The sequence below is a fragment of the Elephas maximus genome, chromosome 1 (assembly GCF_024166365.1).
Source record: "Elephas maximus indicus isolate mEleMax1 chromosome 1, mEleMax1 primary haplotype, whole genome shotgun sequence".
NCBI lineage: Eukaryota > Metazoa > Chordata > Mammalia > Proboscidea > Elephantidae > Elephas > Elephas maximus.
Window position 1 is genome coordinate 19,366,834 of NC_064819.1, and position 20,144 is coordinate 19,386,977.

Here is a 20,144-nt window from a genome sequence, read left to right on the forward strand (position 1 = left end):
ACGCCACTCACCAAAGTGGGATGCAGAACATTTTCTTAATAACCTTTGTTATGCCAGTTGACCTAGATGTCCCCTGAAACTGTAGTCCCCAGGCCCCAGCCCCAGCCACTCTGTCCCTCGAAGTGTTTGGTTGTATTCAGGAAACTTCGTAGCTTTTGGTTTAGTTCATTTGTGCAGACTTCCACTGTATTGTGTGTTGTCCTTCCCTTCACCCAAGATGATTCTTGTCTACAATCTAGTTAGTAAATTTCCCGCACCCTCCCTTCCCATCCTAGTAACGTCAAAGAATGTTTTCTTCTGTGTTTAATCCTTAAAAAAGACATTTTTGAGACAACCTGGGAAAGTCAAACACGAAATGGGTATGAAATATTATTAAAGAATTATTGTTAATATTGTTAGATGTTGTGTGTGAAACCCTGGTGGCGTAGTGGTTAAGAGTTATGGCTACTAACCAGGTGAGCAGTTCGAATCCACCACGTGCTCCTTGGAAACTCTGGGGGGCACTTCTGCTCTGTCCTGTAGGATCTCAATGAGTTGGAATTAACTCGATGTCAATGGGTTTTGTTGTTGTTGTTATATGTAGTAATCAGATTCTGCTAAAAATTCCTTATCAAAAAAAGGGGCAGGACTATATGGAACAAGAATGGCAAAGTGTTGATAATTGTTGAAACTAGGTGGGTACATGGGAATGCATTATACAATTCTTTGTGTTTATCTGTGTTTGAATTGTTTCATAAAAGGTTGAAAAAGACATAAGCACTGACACTTCATTTTTTAAATCTGAAAATGAACTAGAAGGGTAGCTTGTATGTGAAAATTGTTGCAAAGCCAGTTTGTTATGTTTCTGAATTTCTTCAGAATGACCCAGCATATTAAGATATTAAGAAATCATCTTGCTTTTATAGTCCTTATTTACAAGAAGTGTAATCTTTTCAGTATGGCAAAAAGCTAGCTATGACAACACAGAAGTGCATCTTCAGAAATTTTGTATAAAATACGAAACTGTTTAATTCACACCACCACTCAAAATAGCAGAACACTACTGTAGAGGAAGTTTCTTGCTCATCAACCAGCTATTGTGTAAGCCTTGTGAAATCTTCCCTGTGACACCAGCACTGGTGTGTTACTAACACTGCTTTACTCTGATTCCAGCAGATGTAGACAATGGCAGCTCTTTTGATTTGAATCCAGCGGTTGTATTCTAGCCACAGGTGCTGGTGGCAGTCATTGAACTAAAAATATGACAATGTCATTAAGGTAGAATTTGATTCTAGGAAAGAAGGTTAACAGATGACTTAGGTCAAGGCCTTTACACTCTGTTAAGAACTTTTTAGTTTCTTTTTTGTTTAATGTTTATCATTTGAGAAGCCATCCATGTGGTCAGATGGGTAGTTCTTAGCCAGAGATGCATGTGAGAGTCACGCGGGGAGCTTTTTCCATAGCACCTTTGACTGGACTCTGCCCCAGACGTACTGAATCAGAACTTTTGGAAAGAATAGAGCCCAGGCATAGGTGCAAAAGTTTAAGAAGAGCTCGGCTGCTAAGTGAAGGGTTGGTGGTTTGAATCCACCCAGCTCCTTCATGGCGGAGAGACCTGGCGATCTCCTTCTGTAAAGATTACAGCCAAGAAAATCCTGTGGGGCAGTTCTACTCTGTCTCATGGGGTCACTGTAAGTTGAAATTGACCCCATGGCACATAACAGCATAGATACTTTGAAAAGGCTTTCTAGGTTATTTTGACATTAACCTTTGTTTAAAGGCCACTGCTGTAAGAGTCACAGAATTCTTCCTTAATATATGAAAACAAGTAATATAAACACAGTGATTTTTCGGCACCCCTCTCCCCTCTTTTAATGTACCAGTAATAGGCCAGGCACAGTTTCCCACTGACTAGTTGTAACTCTTTTCCTTATTCTTCGGCTGTAGAGCAAGTGAACAATTCAAAATTGCAATGAGTAGCCATTGAAGTGTTTTTAGTAGTTGAGTGTTATGATAACATTTGTATCCAGTTATTGGTAACAAATTTTTTGTGTTACACCTCATACTGATCTCAGTAACCCCCTCCCTGTAGACAGCCTCATCACAGCATGTGGCTAGAGAACCCGTTCCTTGCCCAGCCTGTTGTTACTGAATTGTGCTGATAGTAGTCCTGCTGGGATCTTACTGTCAGTGGCATCACTAAAGAAGTGCAGGGGGCGTGGACCACGCTGGGTGACACTGTCAAAGGGGTGACACCAAAATGACAGTCTATAAAATTTTTGTACAGTGTTTCAGCAGAAATGTATTTTTTTTTAAATATCCCTGTAGTTAGTTACAACAGCAGAAACGTTTTTTGTAAACCCAGCTTATGTGTGCCAATATCCCTACAAGGCTAATTCTCTCTGCTAATTTACTTTTTGAACCTTCTAATGTGTTCCTGTCAGAGCTGTCATTATGGGCCAATTACAATGATGGTTTGAATCACGTGATTTCACCCACACGAGCAATGAGCACACGCTGTTGTTTTTGTTGCTGTCGGTGTTCTCATAGTCACCGATTTTGTCATATTTTCTGGTGTTTTAGCTACAATGTTGTGGTAATTAGCATGGGGGGTGGTAACACCGTGAGTTACTGCACTGAGTGACACCGGCCTCAGCAAAGCTGCTGCTTAATTTTTACTTTCGTACACAAAAGTCCTGAGTATCTTTCCGTTGCCTGTTAAGTGAGCTTGGCCAGGTCCTTCTATTGTGCTCCTTCCTGCCTGCCCTCTGCTCACTAATAAAAATTATCTCACGTTACCTGGATGCTTTAGTGACCACTTCAAGTTTTTTAGGTATTGTAACTTTAATTTGCAATGCCATACTCTCGCACTGTCTTAAAAAAAAAAAAAATTGTGAAGCTTTATTTTTTCTCTTAAAAGTTTTAAAAACTTTATGTTGGAAAATAATACAATACAGACATTTAAAATAAATTCTAAGAGTTACAGCTTAATGGTTATGCTTATAGACGCTTCGTTCTATGCTGACATACATTTTTCTTAACATGAGTGGCATCAGATCATATTCAGTCTTTTGCACTTGGTTTTTTTTTTTTCCCTGAACAATATAATCTGTCCTTCTCTGTCAGTATATATAGACCCACCTTAGTCTTTTAAATGGCTGTGTGATAATTACTTATTGGCTGTATTGTAATTTGATTGATAGTCCTCTGATGAGTTTTTTCTTTTTTAAACATACTCACTAGAGTAGTTTTAGGTTTACAGGAAAACTGTGCAGAAAGTAGAGAGCCCTGATGAATTTTTTAGGTATTTATTTATTTTTTATGTGCTTGCCTTTATACTCTTGGTGTCTTGCTTGCTGCATCTGTAGCATACATACCTAAAAAGCTCCTCACAATTTATGTCAAAGAGGTTATACACTTAAAATTTTAGAAAATATTGCTAAATTTTGTTCCAATAAAAGAAGAATAAAGAGAATATCCTAGTTGAACTTAATATTAGTACTATGTTTCTTTTTCTCTCTGTGTATGTATATCATCTTAAGGAAGTAAGTTCCTATTTTATTTTTAAATAAATAGGTTTTTAAATCAGGAGTGGATGTTTAATTTTGCCAAATGTCTTTTTTATCATCTGAGACAATCATGTTGTTTGTCTCCTTTGACCTATTACAGTAAATTAAATTAGTGAATTTCCTAATATTTAAATATCATTACAGTGCTGTAAGAAATTCCATTTGGCATGATTTTTAAAAAACACAGCTGGGTTTTATTTAAGACTTAGGATTTTGCATTAATATTCATAGGTTATAATAATTTAATCAGCAATCGTTCTGTCTTAGATTTAGCTAATAATGTTACAATGGTTTTACGTAATTAAAAAAAAAGAAAGAAAGAAAAGAAAACCTCCCAGATTCTTTCTTTCTGCTCTGGTTCAATTTGAAAGTTTTTGTTCTTGAAGTCTTTGAAAAAAATTTTTTTTTATTGTGCTTTAAGTGGAGTTTACAGTTCAAGCCAGTTTCTCATACAAAAACCTATACACACATTGTTATGTGACCCTGGTTACTCCCCCTACAATGTGGCAACACATTCCTCCTCTCCACCCCGGATTTGCCATGTCCATTCAAACAGCTCTTGACCCTTCCTGCCCTCTCATCTCGCCTCCAGACAGGAGCTGCCTACATTGTCTCATGTATCTACTTGAGCCAAGAAGTACTTTCCTTACAAGTATCAGTTTATGTCTTACAGTCCAGTCTAATCTTTGTCTGAAGAGTTGGCCTCAGGAATGGTTTCAGTTCTGGGCTAACAGAGATTCCGGGGGCCATGTCTTCCAGGGACCCTCCAGTCTCAGTCCTTTTACTCAGTCATTTTACTAGAGTTTGAGTCCTGCACCCCACTTTTCTCCCACTCTGTCAGGGATTCTCTATTGTGTTCTACGTCAGCGGAGTCATTGGTGGTAGCTGGGCACCATCTAGTTCTTCTGGTCTCAGGCTGATAGAGTCTCTGGTTTATGTGGCCCTTTTGTTTCTTGGGCTAATATTTTCCTTGTGTCTTTGGTATTCTTCATTCTCCTTTGCTCCAGGTGGGTTGGGACCAACTGATGCATCTTAGATGGCCGCTCACTAGCTTTTAAGACCTCAGATGCCACTCACCAAAGAGGGATGCAGAACATTTTCTTAATAAACTTTTGTTATGCCAGTTGACTTAGAAGTCCACTGAAACCATGGTCCCCAGGACCCCCCCCGCCCCCCGCCCGCCGCCGAAGTGTTTGGTTGTATTCAGGAAACTTCTTGAAGTATTTATAAACTCACTTATCATTTTCTGATTCTCAACCTTTGATATTTTATCTTACCAAAAAGTACACATTTCAGTTAGGCTTTCAGATTTACACAATATAAGGTCATGCAAAGAATTGTGGATTTTTCATCTTCTTCACTCTTAATTTTGTAAATTGATGCTTTCTCCTTTTTATCTTGTTACAGTTTATTTTTTATAAAAGTAATGTTTTTATTTACTGCCCTAAACCATTTCTTGAGTTTATATAGTTCTATTTTTTATTGGTAATATGCCGTAACCTTCATTAGTTTCTCTTTCTACTGTTTTTTAGAAAAGCAAAACAAAGTACCTTTAACTTACTGAGTTCTTTACATTCTTTTGTTTATTATTTATTATAGAGTTGTTAAGAGTACAGATCTTCCTCTGAGCTTAGCTTTGCTGGATTTCATTGATTTTGATATAAAATATTTTGTTATCATTGTATGAAATATTGTTAGTATGTAGTTTTGATTTTGTTTTCAACCCAATAAATGTTTAGGAGAGAACTAAAAAAGTTTCTAAGCAATTGGGGCTTTTTTGTTTGCATCTTTTATTTTTGCATCTTTAATTATATTATGATCAGTCAGTGTGATTAGTTCAATTTCTATTTTATGAAATTTATGAATTTCTTTTGTGGCTTAATAAATCAGCTTTTTAAGGTGGCCCAGAATGTTTAAATAGAAGATGTACACTCTGTTTGCGGGGTGTAAATTTTAAATCATACCTTTATGTCCGTTGAATCAACCTTATTAATAATCTTATTTAGTTCCTCTTTATCAGAGGTTGCAACCTGGCAAACATAGTCTTATTTGGCCCATAGACATGTTTTGTTCGCTCTGCATTATGCTGGAAACCCTGGTGGCATAGTGGTTAAGAGCTGTGGCTGCTAATCAAAAGGTTGGTGGTTTGAATCCACCAGGTGCTCCTTGGAAACCCTATGGGGCAGCTGCTTTGTCCTATAGGGTCTCTATGAGTTGGAATCGACTCTATGGCAACAGGTTTGGTTTTTTGGTTTGGCATTGTGTTGACCTGTATATTGTTAAAAAATTATATTAAGAAGTTTGCCAATATTTAAAAATTTGGAGATTTTTAAGAAACATAGGTGGATTTCCAGTTCCTCAGATGTGGTGATTCTGTCTTCCCTGGTACCCAACTCTAGTGTGCTGGCAGTTGGTTGGAGTTGAGCAGAGTCAGCTTCTTTCATATGTGGCACAAACTTTCCATTTCACCCCAGTCCCCGTCATTCCCTTTTTGACTCTGTGGTTGCATATTATTTGCTGTTTACAATTGTGTTAGACATGGTATTGCTTATGTAGTATGTTTATAAGTAAAGGGAATTATTTATTGTCCACATATTTCTTTCAAAAATAGGGAAATTGAAGTTTAAGAAGGAGGAGAATTGTTTCAATAAAAATGGGAGAGAGCTTACTTCTTTGTGATTCTCTTATATACTCACCGCTTTATGTGGTTTTTAGTCTGTGTGCTTCCTGTAAGCATTTGCAACTTCTGCTCTATTTTGATCTCTCAAGAGCCTAGAGAAGACTCCTGTTTCTGGCCAAGATGTTGTTAACAGGGACCAGATTTACTCTCCCACCTGAAATAGCAAAAAACAACCTGGACAAAATACGTGAAACGGTGATTTTCAAGATGCTGAACACCAGCCAGCAAAAAGCAGTTATTCTTGATAGACTGGAAACAAATGAGATAAGCCTCATGATTGCTCGAGGTTACTACCTTGAGAGAATTTTTAGGTCACTAAGATGGGGAACTCATGTGGAACTGGTGGATTTCCTGAGTTGAGGAGATGGAGCTGACAGTCTGGTGAGACCAAAACCCAAAAGCCAAAGCCTATTGCCATTGAGTTGATTCTGACTCATAGCAACCCTATAGGAAAGACTCGAACTGCCTCACTGGGTTTCCAAGGGTATAAATCTTCACGGAAGTAGACTGCCACATCTTTCTTCGATGGAGTGGCTGGTGGGTTCCAACCTCCGACCTCTTAGTTAGCAGCTGAGTGCCTAACCGCTGTGCCATCAGAGCTCCTTTGGGAGACCGAGGCAGTTAGAATTTGTAGGATAGAATACCCGACAGGAGAGAACAGCATAGACAAAATCCCAGAGATCTGCAAAGGGGGCTCCTCAAGTATTCCAAGTACTGATCAATTCATGCATGTGAGAAAATTACCTAAAGTCAGGGAACCCATTGCCATCGAGTCGAATCTGATTTATAGTGACTCTACAGGACAGAGTAGAGCAGTCCATAGGGTTTCCAAGGAGCAACTGGTGGATTTGAATTGCCGACTTTTTGATTAGCCGTACCTTTTAACCACCGTGCCACCAGAGCTCCAAAAGAACCATCCAAAAAGATTAAAGGGAATAGTGCCTGGTATTCATACAGGGCCAGGAATCATGCCTGTTGCCACCAGCCAGACTGAAAAAACTTTTAACTACAGGGTGTTGGGTAGAATACTCAGGAAGATCTTGCCTCAGTAAACCCATCGCCATCAAGTTGATTCAGACTCACAGCAACCTTGTAGGACAGAGTAGAACTGCCCCATAGGGTTTCCAAGGAGCAGCTAGTGGATTCAAACTGCCAACCCTGTGGTTAGTAGCTGTATCACCTAACCATTGGGCAACCAGGGCTCCAAACCACTGGAAAACCAGGGCCCCACTCTTACCTCTATAATGGGAAGTAATTTACCCCAGACTCAGCATTTCTCCATACCCATCTAACAAACCATTAAAACAGGACCCAAAGGGATTGTAGTGCTTCCAAGTGACCGAGCTGCATCTTAGTACAAAGCTTATGAGTCAGAACTGACTCAACAGCAACTAACGACAACAATAGCTAATACGGCTCACTCAACAGAGTTAAAATTCACAATGTCTGGCTTCCATTCAACGTGTATCAGCTTTATGTTAAAAAAGTAGGTAGATAAAAATTAAAAAAAAAAAAAAAAAGAAGAAGTCCTGAATCGGACCTGTCTCGTGAAAAGTATGATATGTGAGATGAAAAATATACTGGATAAGATTAATGGCAGATTAGGCGTTGTATAAGAAAAGATTATGAAGATATAGCAGTAGAAAATATCCAAAATGAAACACAAAAAATAACCAAAAAGCATAGAGCATCAGTGAGCTGTGGGACAACCTCAGTATACATGGACTCTCCAAAGAAGGATGAAAGAAATAATGACCAGAAAAGTTCCATGTTTGCTGAGCACTCACAGATCAAAGAAGCTCAACAGATACCACGGACAAGAAACATGAGAAAAACGACACTGAGGCAAATCATAAGTAAATTGCTCAAAATCGTTACAAAATCATAAAAAGCAGACAGAAATAAAACAGACATGTTGAGTACAAAGACAGAGATAAGGATGACAGCCTGTTTCTTGTTGGGAACAATGGAAGTGAGAAGACAGTAGAACAACATCTTTCAAGTATTGAAAGGAGAAGACTTTAAACCAAGTATTTTATCTCCACCAACAAAAGCTTTCAGAAATGAAGGTGAAATCAAGATGTTTTCAGACGTACAAAAGCTGAAAGAATTCATCATCACTTGACCTGCGTTGAAAGAAGTGTAAAAGGGGAAGAAAATGATGTAAAATGGAAATACGGATATATATAAAATAAAGATATAAGAATTTTTTTCTTCTTGTTTAAATCTCTCTAAAGGATAATTGACTGTTTTTAAAAAATTATAAACATATTGTGAGGTTTATAACATAGCTGTAAGTAAATTATATGACAAGAATAGCATATAAAAAAACAAAAACAAACAAACCCATTGCTGTTGAGTCGATGCTGACTCATAGCGGCCCTATAGGGTAGAGTAGAACTGCCCCATAGAATTTCCAAGGAGCGCCTGGGGGATTCGAACTGCCAACTTTCTGGTTAACAGCCATAGCTCTTAACCACTTCGCCATCAGGGTTTCCGGGAGAGGAGAAATGGAAGTATACTAATATAGGGTTTTTATTCTATATGTGCAATGATATAATTTGAGGATAAAAAAAAGTGATAAATTAAAGATGTATGCTCTAAACCCTAAAGCAGCCGCTAAAATAACAAAACAAAGATTGTTAATAAGACAACAAAAGGAAGTAAAAAGCAGTAATCGAAAGTAATCCAAAACGAAGGCAGGAAGAAGGAAGAAAGAACAGATGGGACAAGAAGAAAACAGATAGCAAGGTGATAGACTTTAACGGTTTTTAATCATCACATTAAATCATTTTGATCTAAAGACTCCAATTAAAAGGAAGAGATTTTCAGATTGAATTAAAAAAGCAAGTTCCAAGTATATGATACCTATAAAGAAACATTTCTATAAAGACACAAATAGATTAAAGGTAACAATGGCAGAAAAAAAAAATGTACCGTGCTAACACTAGTCAAAATATTAGTGTTTAAGTAGATTTCAGAGCAAATAATTTTTACTAGGGTTGACATTTCATAATGCTGAAGTGGTCAGTTAATCTAAAGGATATAACATTACCCAAGGTTTATTCCCTTAACAACTAAGCTTCAAAATATATCAAGCAAGAGCTGATAGAACTGCAAGAAAAAATAGACAAATCTACAATTATAACCAGAGTTTCCAATACTTATCTTTCAATAATTGATAAAGTAGACAAAGAACCAGTGAAACTATAGAAAAGTTGAAAAACACTTTCAATCAACTTGACCTAATTGGATTTGTAGAATACTCCACCCAACAGCAGCAAAATGTACATTTTTTGAAGTAAACCCAGAACATTTATTACAATTGATCACATTCTAAGCCATACAGCAAGTCTCAGCAAAGAATGGTCTCTGACTACAATGGAATTAAATGAGAGATTGTTTGCTGAAAGATACCTGGAAACTATCCAAATATTTGAAAATTAAATAAATCACTTCTAAGTAACCGTTGAGATATAGAAGAGATCAGAAGGGAAATTAGAAAATATTTTCAACTGAATGACAATGAAAACACAACATGTCAGAATTTGTTGTTTGCCACTAAAGCAGTTCTTGGGCAAAATTTATAGTTCGTAAACACTTAGAAAATAAGAAAGGTCTCAAATCAGTGACCTCAGTTTAAGAAACTAGAAAAACAAGAGTGAAGTAAACTTAAAGCAAGCAGAAGGATGGAAATAATGAAGAACAAAGTGGAAATCAGTGAAACAGAAAACAGAATAACAATAATCAGTGAAACCAAAAACTGGTTCTTTGAGAAGATCAATAAAATTGACAAATCTTTAGCCAGACTGACTAGGAGAAAAAGAAGAAATAAATTACTAGTATCAGGAATGAAGTAAAATCAAAAAGCAGGGAATATTCCCCAATCCATTCTATGAGGGCACCTTTACCCTGATGTCAAAGCCAGACAGTGCTTGAGATTAGTGAAATTGTGGAGGCTCTACTTTTCATTTTGTCCTTCCTTCCTGCTATTGGACATGCATTCTTACCTATGGTATGGGATCGTAGCTGTTCCCTAGTTTCATAATAGGTGACATTTCCTGTTTTTCTTTAGGTTAGTAGATTTCAGGGAAGGAAGTAAACATGACATTACTATCCCCTCCCTTTAAACCAAATTCTTCCTGTTGAAACAGTCATCCCACCATTACAGCGTTCACTGACTTCTGTCTTCTTTACACTTCTGTAGAATTTATTTCTTAGTAATAGTTGTTATTTATATTTATTTCAAATTTTAATCTTTTGTTTTATCTAATTTCTTTCAAGTACTGTAATGGAATTTCTTTGATTTCTCTAGTTTTGAATGGAAAAGTTAAAATGGGTTATTTATCACAAAGATGCCTTCCAGCTCAGAAATTCTCGGATTCTCAAAACCCCTTCAAGAGAAGTAGCATAAGTGATATAGTTTAGAGTTTTATAGGTAATGAACAAGTCTTATGTAAAGTGGTTGGGCCAGTGTGACATAGGAACATAATGACAGTAAGTATTAGAACACAGAATAATACATCAACTGTGTTCTGTTGTGTGGATGCTAGAAACTTTATGATTTGCTCTTTCCTAAGAAAAGTCACACGTACCTTCCCTTCCCAATAAGTGATTTGTTACTGCTGCAGCAGGTGATGTAGGACTGGGGATTATATTTATCAGAACTCTTCTTTGTTAGATGTTTTATATTCTTTGTTTTATGTCATGCAGTGGGGCATTGTCAAAGTAATAAATTAATCAGAAACCACCATGGTACCAAGAAATACTTGATATTTCTAAGTGCTTAGTTTTATGCATATTTTTTCTTGTTCCCTTTTGTTTTAACTGCATAGGCTGCGAAAGTATAACTTGAAAAGGAAAAAAAGAGGAGTTTTTGGCGATCAGCAATATTAGAAAGAGGTGAGCCTGTGTTGAGTTAAGAGCTAATCTGTCCCCATGAAGGTTCCTGTGACATAGACTTGACTCTGGAAACTCAAGTGAAAGACATGGAAGAACGCTGTCAACGGTGAAACAGGAAGAAGAACGAAAGGAAGCGGTGCCACCTTTTCACACGGCCTGCGCTGGTGCTAGTCAGCCTTTGCCAGTCTTAATCACAGGGAAGGCATCCGTGGGAAAGACTATCATTAGCTTCATTTGCAGGTTAGCTATTTTGATCATGGTCTCTGGAAGAGTAACCAAATGCCTAAAAGAAAGAAAAGCAACAAAGTCACCCTCTCTCCCCTCAAATTAAACAGTACACCTCAAAAATCATCCCAGATGGTTCCCCACTGAAAAAATTTTCATGATTTTTCTATCATAATTTATTCCAGATTTAGTGAGATTCCTCATAAACAAGAATACATTTTTGTGGCATGACAGTAAGTTTTTCTTTCTATTTTTGTTTTTCTTTTCCCCCTGGGTAAACAAATATTTACCAGTTTGTAAGAGAAATTGAGCATTTCAAAGTTAAGTAGTAAGTCACTTTTTTTGATGGGAAGTTAGGTCAGATGGACTGTGGGTAGAATGGGGTTATTTTCCTTTTACTTCCATCCTTGGTCTTCCTCTCTCAGGTTTATGGCTGCGTACTGTTCAGCTGTGGATTTGGGATGTCTCTGATCTTTCTTGGGAAATTTAGCTTGTTGAATATGGGCAGAGGTGAATGTATTTTATGCTCTTATTTATGTGTGCCTTTTTCAGTTTATTAATACTTTAAGTATAAGGCAGATATAATGGAAATTGATAGAATAATGTAAAAAGTCCTTTAAACATGTTTTCTACATTAAATAAAGTTAGTAACTCTTCTATACACCGATAAGCAGATGGGGAAAAAAATTTATGTGGGAAATCCCACTTAAATTAATAATGATTTGCCATCAAAAGTTATAAAATAAATAGAAATGAAATCAGTATGAAATATATGGGAATTTATAATTATAAAATAATTATAAAACTAACTTGATGGGAAAAAAAGGAAAATATGACTAAAGAATCATACTTGTTACTTGAAGACAACATTGGAAAATAAACTTTCCAAATTTATACATTTAAATTCATTTTTAGTCAGTGTTATGAAGTTTATCTGAAAGAACAAATGTGTTGTAGGGGGAAAAAAATCACAAAATTGAGTAAAGCAAAAAGAAAGTTTTATTTGGCATATATTCAAAAAGACAGAAGTTGAGAAGCGGACAAGCATGCTGCCAGAGCTAATGCCTGCCTGAGTCCAAGGAAATATTACAGAAGAGGGAAGAACAGGAAAACAGACCAGCATGCTGCCACAGCCAAGTCTGCCCGAGGCCAGAGAATATCACAGAGTAGACAGAAGTGGGAAAACGGACAAGCACACTGCCACAGCCGTGTCTGCCCGAGTCCAAGGAAGGTTACAGAGTCATCAGTATATATTAGCATTAGAAATGGGGAAAACCATTGAAAGCTTCACCTTTTCACAGATTGGCTAGAAACTGCCATCCTAAATTTTGAATTGTCTTTCTTAACAATCATTGACAGGTTTCGGTAACAGTCAGGAGGGCCTTCATTGGTCCAACAAATTTCTGTTCACTATATGTTAAAAAAAAAAAAAATTTTTTTTTTAATATGTTAATAGAAAAAGACAAGAATGGAAAATCTTTTGTGTTCTGGCTTATGTAAAAGTTTCCCTAAAAGATATTTTCGAAGATTATTCTATCTATTGTCTTTATCTCAGGGCCCAGTTGATGTGTTCTTGTGAGTCCTTGTGAGCCCAGTGCCAGCTGGGTCACATTCTCTATGCTCAAGGACAGGGAATAATGACCCCAATATTATTTCCTAAATCACATGTGACACTAGCCAAGAAAATTTTGAAAAATAAGAGCAATGAGGAGGACATTCTCTATTTGATTTTAAAATGTATTAGTGAAATACATAGGTTAAAACAGTATGGGATTGGTCCCAGAACAGACAAGTGAAAAGAACAGAATTTTTAAAAATCAAGGAAGAGACCCAAATGTATGTAAGAGTTTAGTGTATGATAAAGATGATATTTCAAATCAATAGGAAACGGATGGCTACTTGATAAGTAATGAAGGACAACTGGCTCACTATTTGGTGACTAACAAGGTGGAACATACACTTTTACAAAATAAATTTTAGATGAGTAATGATTTGGGTATTAAAATTGAAGCTATAAAATATACTAATTAAAAATATGTTTGAGAATTTATGTTATCTTGGGAACAGGAAAGTCTAACCATGACACCAAAGACAAAAGCCTTCGAGAAAATAAATTAGACTATATAAAAATATTAATTCTTCCCCCTGAATAAATAAAAGCTGCAAAAAATACTTGGAGTATTTGAAAGGATTTCAATTCCTGTGTGTTTAGAGAGCTCTTGTTGCAATTTCGTTGATATGAAATGTCCAGAATAGGCCAGTCTTACAGAGACAGAAAAAACAGGAGTGTTTGCCTAGGGTTGTGGGGGGAGGAGGTGAGGTAGGGAGAGGGACTGAGATGATTGCTAATGGGTCTGAGAGTATGGTGATGGTTGAGCAACTCTGTGAATACACGAAAACCCATTGAATTATACACTTTAGATGAGTATGGTATGTAAATTATATCTCAATAAAGTTGTTAAAATTTTTCTGTTGCAAAACCACCACAGAAAATGGGCTAAGATCATAAAAAAGTCAGTAGAATAAAAGAAACGTGGATGGTTAGTAAACCTTCTCTCTCCATTAAATAAATGGGAGTTAAATCCACATTAAGATGCCGTCATTATAAATCTTTTAATTGACAAAGATTAGAAATATTAATACTCAGAATGTAAGAAATGGGTATGCTCACATGGAATTGGTGGAAATGTAAGTTGACTCAGCCTTGATGGGGAGCTGGGAAGATAGGTAATACGTCCCTGTGTAACAAAAACCTTAAATGTTTCTACTTATAAATTCTTGTTTCAGCAGTTCTACTAGAAATTTACCTGAGACTTTTTTCACTTAACAAAGTAATACAAATATTTCCATATTATCACAGTCTCTCAGGATTTTGTAATAACCCCATATAAATACATATTTAGGGGATGATAATCCAAACGAAATCCACTGCCGTCAAGTTTATTTCGATTCATGGCGACCCTACGGGACAGAGTAGAACTGCCCTGTAGGGTTTCAAAGGCTATATGTCCTCATGGAAGCAGACTGCTACATTTTTCTGCCACAGAGGGGGCTGGTGGGTTTGAACTGCTGACCTTTAGGTTAGCAGCCAAGTACTTTAACCACCGCTCCACCAGGGTTCCCCTTAGGGGATGATGCTTCTATATAAAACACTTTTATAAGAATTAATGCTTTTTAAATGGATTTTTGGTTTATCTTTTTGATAGTCGAGAAATTATTAAAAACAACTGAAAATCTTCAAGATGGGTCTTAAGGCAGACTGAACAACCACCTGAGAGCAAGTTAATTGCAAATTGCAAGAAATTGCGGTACCTTGCTTTTTGAAGAAATTTAAACCTGTTAATCAGTTAGGCTAGGTTTTGGAGCTTTAATTGTGAACAAGACACAGTCCCTGCCCTCATGAAGCTTATCTTCTAGTAGGGACTATGGAAAATCAAATAGGTACTTAAATTACAGCAAATTAAGTCCTGGGAACTGTGGGAACAGATAAGAAAGGTTATTGAGCTCCATCTTGCATGGTCAAAGAAGGTTTTCCAGGTTAAGGAATATCTAAGCTGACACGTGAAGGACAAATTGGGTTAGAAATTATCCAGGCAAAGAGGAATTTAAGGGAAGCGTTTCTGGCAGAGAGAATTACGTGTGCAAAGGCCCAGATGTAGGTTCATCTCTTCTTCCACCACCCTCTCCTTGTATGGCACAGTAGAATGGTGGGAGAACCATCAGTTATGTTGGAATCAGTAAATCAGAGAAAAACGACTGGTTAATAACTTCCAGTTTTCACAGTAGAGAGAGCATAAAGCTAGAAAGAAGAAAGGCATCAGACATAAGTGAACTCCCACTGTAATTATAGAAGGAGCCCTGGTGGTGCCGGGGGTAAGCACTCGATTGCTAACCGAAAGGTCGGCAGTTCGAACCCACCAGGTGCTCTGCAGGAGGAAAGATGTGGCAGTCTGCTTCTGTGGAATTACAGCCTTGGACACCCTGTGGGGCAGTTGTGTTCTGTCATATAGGGTCTCTATGAGTCAAAATTGACTCAACGGCAGTGGTTTTTTTTCATAATTATAGTGCAGTTTCACCTGTTTGAATATGCTAACTCCCTGGATAAGAAATGCAGGCTGTCAGAGGAGAAAGGTGAAAATGGAAACAGCTTTCTGAAATAGTACTGATTTTTTTTGGTGAGGAAGAAATAAAAGAATAATTTCATATCTGATCAAGATAAAACATTACTAGTACTTTCCTGTAAATAGTAAATATTTGCCACTGCATATGATAAAAAATAACTATCTTTTAATTGCTCTGCAGAGCAAATTCTGGAAGTGGCTACTATAGTCACACCCCTGTAGGGTGAAAAGCTGGGAGCCCTAGGAACAGAAGATCCTGTCTGTCTCCCCTTCTCCCACTCTGACTTCTCTATGCAGGGTGATGAACTAGGTAATATTTTAATGGTGTTACCTTTTTAATAATTTATTTTTTGCTGTTGAGAATATGCACAGCAGAACATAGCCAGTTCAACAATTATCTACATGTACAGTTCAGTGACGTTGATTACAGTCTTCCAGCTGTGCAGCCATTCTCACCACCTTTTCAGATTTGTTCTTTCTCATTGACATAAACTCACTGCTCCCTAAGTGTCCTGTCTAATCTTTCAAGTCGTTGACAGTTTGATCACGTAGGGACAGTTCTTAAAAGAGCACAATGCTCAAGGTAGACATTCTTTGCTAGTTAAGTTAAGCTATTGTTTGGTTTTAAGAAGACTTCAGAGATATTTCTGCTTTAAGGTTTAAAGATTATCTCAGGGCAATAGTTTTGGGGATTTATCTAGCCCCCATAGCTCCTGAAATCTGGAGTCCATGAAAATTTGAAATTCTCTTCTGCATTTTCCCATTTTGGTCAGAATTTTTCTATAGACTCTTTGGTCAAAATATTCAGTAATGGTAGGTGGATACCATGCACTTCTGCTGGCCTCATGCCAAAGGAGGCAGTTATGGAGGCACTTAGCTGTACATTCCATAGGAGCTAAGATTTACGAGGTTATTGACACCTCAGTATTGACTTGAGGATGCAGTATTCGTTCACCTGGGCCCTACTTGGCTTGCATCTCAACCTTGGGCTGTGGTTTGGTTACGTTCTTGACTAGTCCTGATGGTTTTACTTTGGATGCTGTGTACTGATAGGGGAGAGTTTGAAGAAACAAGTCTATGTTCCTTGAGCTACCTTTTCTAAAAAATTTCCTCTCTGGGAAATGGCTGAATAACATTTACAATTAAAAAAAAAAAAGAAATATGATGGAGTTTGCTCAAAAAGTTGGACGGGTGGATGAAAGCTAAGCCCCTTCCCCCTGCCCCCAATGTTAAACTGAGCATAAAACTTAACAAAAAAACTTACTTATTTTCATCTATATTCATTATCCTTTCCCTTTAAGAAGTACACAGGAGACTTTTGAGAGAGGTGAATGAAATTTGGTATAAAATCTGGTGAGGATTTTATACCAAATTTCTTTAAAGTTCTTTCTTTTTTTTTTTTCTAACTGTTGAAAGCATGAGTGAGGGGTTGGAGGAAACCTTGCTTTGGGAGAGAGACTCAAATCCAAGTTCTGACTTGACTTTGAATACTTATTGCAGAATAGATTTGGAAGTTGTCTTAGTTATCTAGTGCTGCCATAACAGAAATACCACAAGTGGATGGCTTTAACAAAGAGAAGTTATTTTCTCACAGTCTGGTAGGTTACAAGTCCAAATTCAGGGTGTCTGCTCCAGGAGAAGGCTTTCTGTCTCTGTCAGCTCTGGAGGAAGGTCCTAGTCCTCAATCTTCCCTGGTCGAGTAGCTTCTCAGGCGCAGTGACTCCACGTCCAAAGGATTAACTCTGCTTCTGGTGCTCTTTTCTTGGCGGTATGAGGTCCCCCATTTTCTGCTTGCTTCTCTTTCCTTTTATCTCTTAAGAGAGAAAAAGTGGTTAAGGCCACACCCCAGGGAGACTCCTTTTACCTTGGATCAGGGATGTGACCTGAGTGAGGGTGGTGTTAAAATCCCACCCTAATCCTCTTAACATAAAATTACAATCACAAAATGGAGGACAGCCACACAATCCTGGGAATCATGGCCTAACCAAGTTGATACATACATTTTTAATTTTGGGGGGGACATAATTCAATCTATGACAGAAGTAATATTAAAGATGATTCAGTCCTTTCTCGCCTTTTTTTTTTCTTTTAAATAATATTGTGTTTTCAGTGAAAGTTTACACAGCAGATTTGGGTCCCATTCAACAATTTCTACACAAATTGTTCAGTGAAATTGGTTACTTTTTTCACAGTGCGTGAACATTCTCATTAGTTCAGCTCTCGTTGTTCTGTTTCCAGTAATCTAGTTTCCGTACCCCCTTAAGTTCTTATCTTTATTTTAAAGTAATTGTTGGCCCTTTGGTCTCATACAGATGATTTTTTAAAGGAGAACAGTACTCACGGGTGATATTCTGTATTTTGCGAGCCAATCTTTTATTTAGCTAAAAGGTAACCTCAGGAGGTAGTTCTGGTTCAAGGTTTAAAGAGTATCCCAGGGCAATAGTCTTGGGAAGTCCTCTAGTCATAACCAGTCTAGTAATTATGGATTTTTTGAAGAAAGTGAGGTTCTGTTTCACATTTTTATGCCATTCTGTCAGGATTCATCTGTTGTGGCCTTGATCAAAACAATTGGTACTGGTAACCTGGCACCATCGAGTTCTTCTGGCCTCAGGGTAGATGAGGCCATGGTTCGTGTAGACAGTCCTGTAGACTCGTTTCTTCTTTGAGTCTTGGGTTTACTTTCTTTTTTGCTTCAGATGAGTAGAGACCAATCGCTGTATCTTAGATGGCCACTCACAAGCTTTTAAGACCCCAGACAGTACTCACCAGGCTAGGATGTAGAACAGAAACTTTGTGAACTGTATTATGCCATTTGACTGAGTTGTACCACAAGACGATGGTCCTAAGCCTTCAAACCCAGAAAACCAATTCTGTAAGGCATTTGATTATGTCTAAGAGCTATCTGTATCTGTGTCCACTATGTGCTTAATTATATATATGAGTGTATATGCATGCACACACATACATGCATATACATATACCTGTATATAACACACAGAAACCCCGGTGGCGTAGTGGTCAAGAACTATTGCTTCTAACCAAAAGGTCAGCAGTCTGAATTCACCAGGCGCTCCTTGGAAACCCTATAGGGCAGTTCTGCTCTGTCCTGTAGGGTTGCTGTGAGTCGAAATCAACTTGATGGCAGTGGGGTTTTTTTTGTTGTTATTATATATACACACATACATGTACATATACACATGTACACATGCATACATACATCTATACCTGGACTTACATTTTTTTGGTTATTGTTGCAAAATTATATATGCTGTAGTGATTATCAAAAGGTCCTTTTTTTCTTATGCACATCTTAGTAACATCATTTACCTAGGTCATGCTGTGCATACTTCACCCACATTCATTGTTGCATTTCTCATCACCAAAAATACCAAGCGTCTACTATCTAGAGAGTGACTGCCCCCACCCTCTCATCCCTGGTAATCACCAGTGAACGCTGGTCTCTATATATGCCTGTTCTTGTCTTTTTATAAAAGTGAGATCATACAGGATTTTTCCTTTTGTGATTGACTTATTTCATTCAACCACGTTATGTTTCGAAGACTTACCATTCTTTATGGCTGCATAGTATTCCATTGTATGTATGTACCATATTTTGCTTATCATTCATCTGTTGATGAGCGCTTAGATTGTTTTCATCTTTTTGCTATTGTGAATAATGCTGCTGTGAACATAGGTGTGCATATGTCTGTTTCTGTCGCTTCTATTTGATCTCTAGGGTATATTCCTAGAAGTGGGATTGGCGGATCATAAGATAGTTCTATTTCTAGTTTTTTGAGGAAGTGCCATAGTCTTTTCTGTAGTGGTTGTACCATTTTACAATTCCACCAGCAGTGGGTAAGGGCTCCAATCTCCTCACATTCTAGCCAATATTTGTTGTTTTCTGTTTTTATTTTTTATTTTAAATCAGGGCCATTTTAGCAGGGGTGAGATGGTATCTCCTTGTAGTTTTGATTTGCATAACGATCATGAACATCTTTTCATGTGTTTGTTGGCCACTTGAATATCCTCTTCATTGAAGTGTCTGTTCATGCCCTTTGCCTATTTTTTAATTGGGTTGTTACTGTTTTTGTTGCTGAGTTGCTGAAGTTTTCTATATATCTTAGAGATTAGACTTTTATTAGATAAAATGTCATTCACAAAGATTTTTTCCCAGTCTGAGGGTTGTCTTTTTGTTGTTTTGATAATGTTTTTTGATGAGCATAAGTATTTAATTTTTATGAGGTCTCAGTTATCTATCTACTGCTGTTTGTGCATTTTTAGTTGTGTTTAATAATCTGTTTCTGAAAAAAATTAGGTCCCATAATTTTGTCCATGTGTTTTCTTTGAAGAACTTTATAGTTTTAGCTTTAACATTTAGGTCTTTGATTGTTCCTTGCCTTTAAGATGAGCAGTGATTTTCTCAGGGACTCATATTGGTTGATAGAGAGTTGGACTAAAGTTTTGGTTTCTACTTCTGGTCTCTGTTTTTCCCGTGTTCATATTCACATTACAGGACTGAGTTTCTCATGGATCTTGTCAGGTTTTCCTAGTGAACCAATCTAAGCAAATAGGAGCAGTGACAACATTTTTAAGATACTGTTTGGAGGAGAGAGATCTTTTAATTCCACTGACAGTTCTGAAAAATAAAAGCACAGACTTGCTCTTTTT

General features: G+C 37.3%; 1 protein-coding gene across 3 annotated transcripts in view; it reads left to right on the forward strand.

Annotated features, from left to right (window-relative positions):
* ACAP2 (ArfGAP with coiled-coil, ankyrin repeat and PH domains 2) overlaps positions 1-20,144 on the forward strand; it is a 152,271-nt gene that overhangs the window by 22,467 nt on the left and 109,660 nt on the right. Inside the window, exon 1 of one of the 3 annotated variants that reach the window (XM_049879855.1) lies at positions 12,791-15,786. The exons of the other annotated variants lie outside the window; for them this stretch is intronic. The gene's annotated coding sequence lies outside the window, so the exon portion shown is untranslated. Of the gene's footprint in view, positions 1-12,790; positions 15,787-20,144 lie in introns of those variants that run through there. 3 annotated transcript variants of the gene reach the window in all.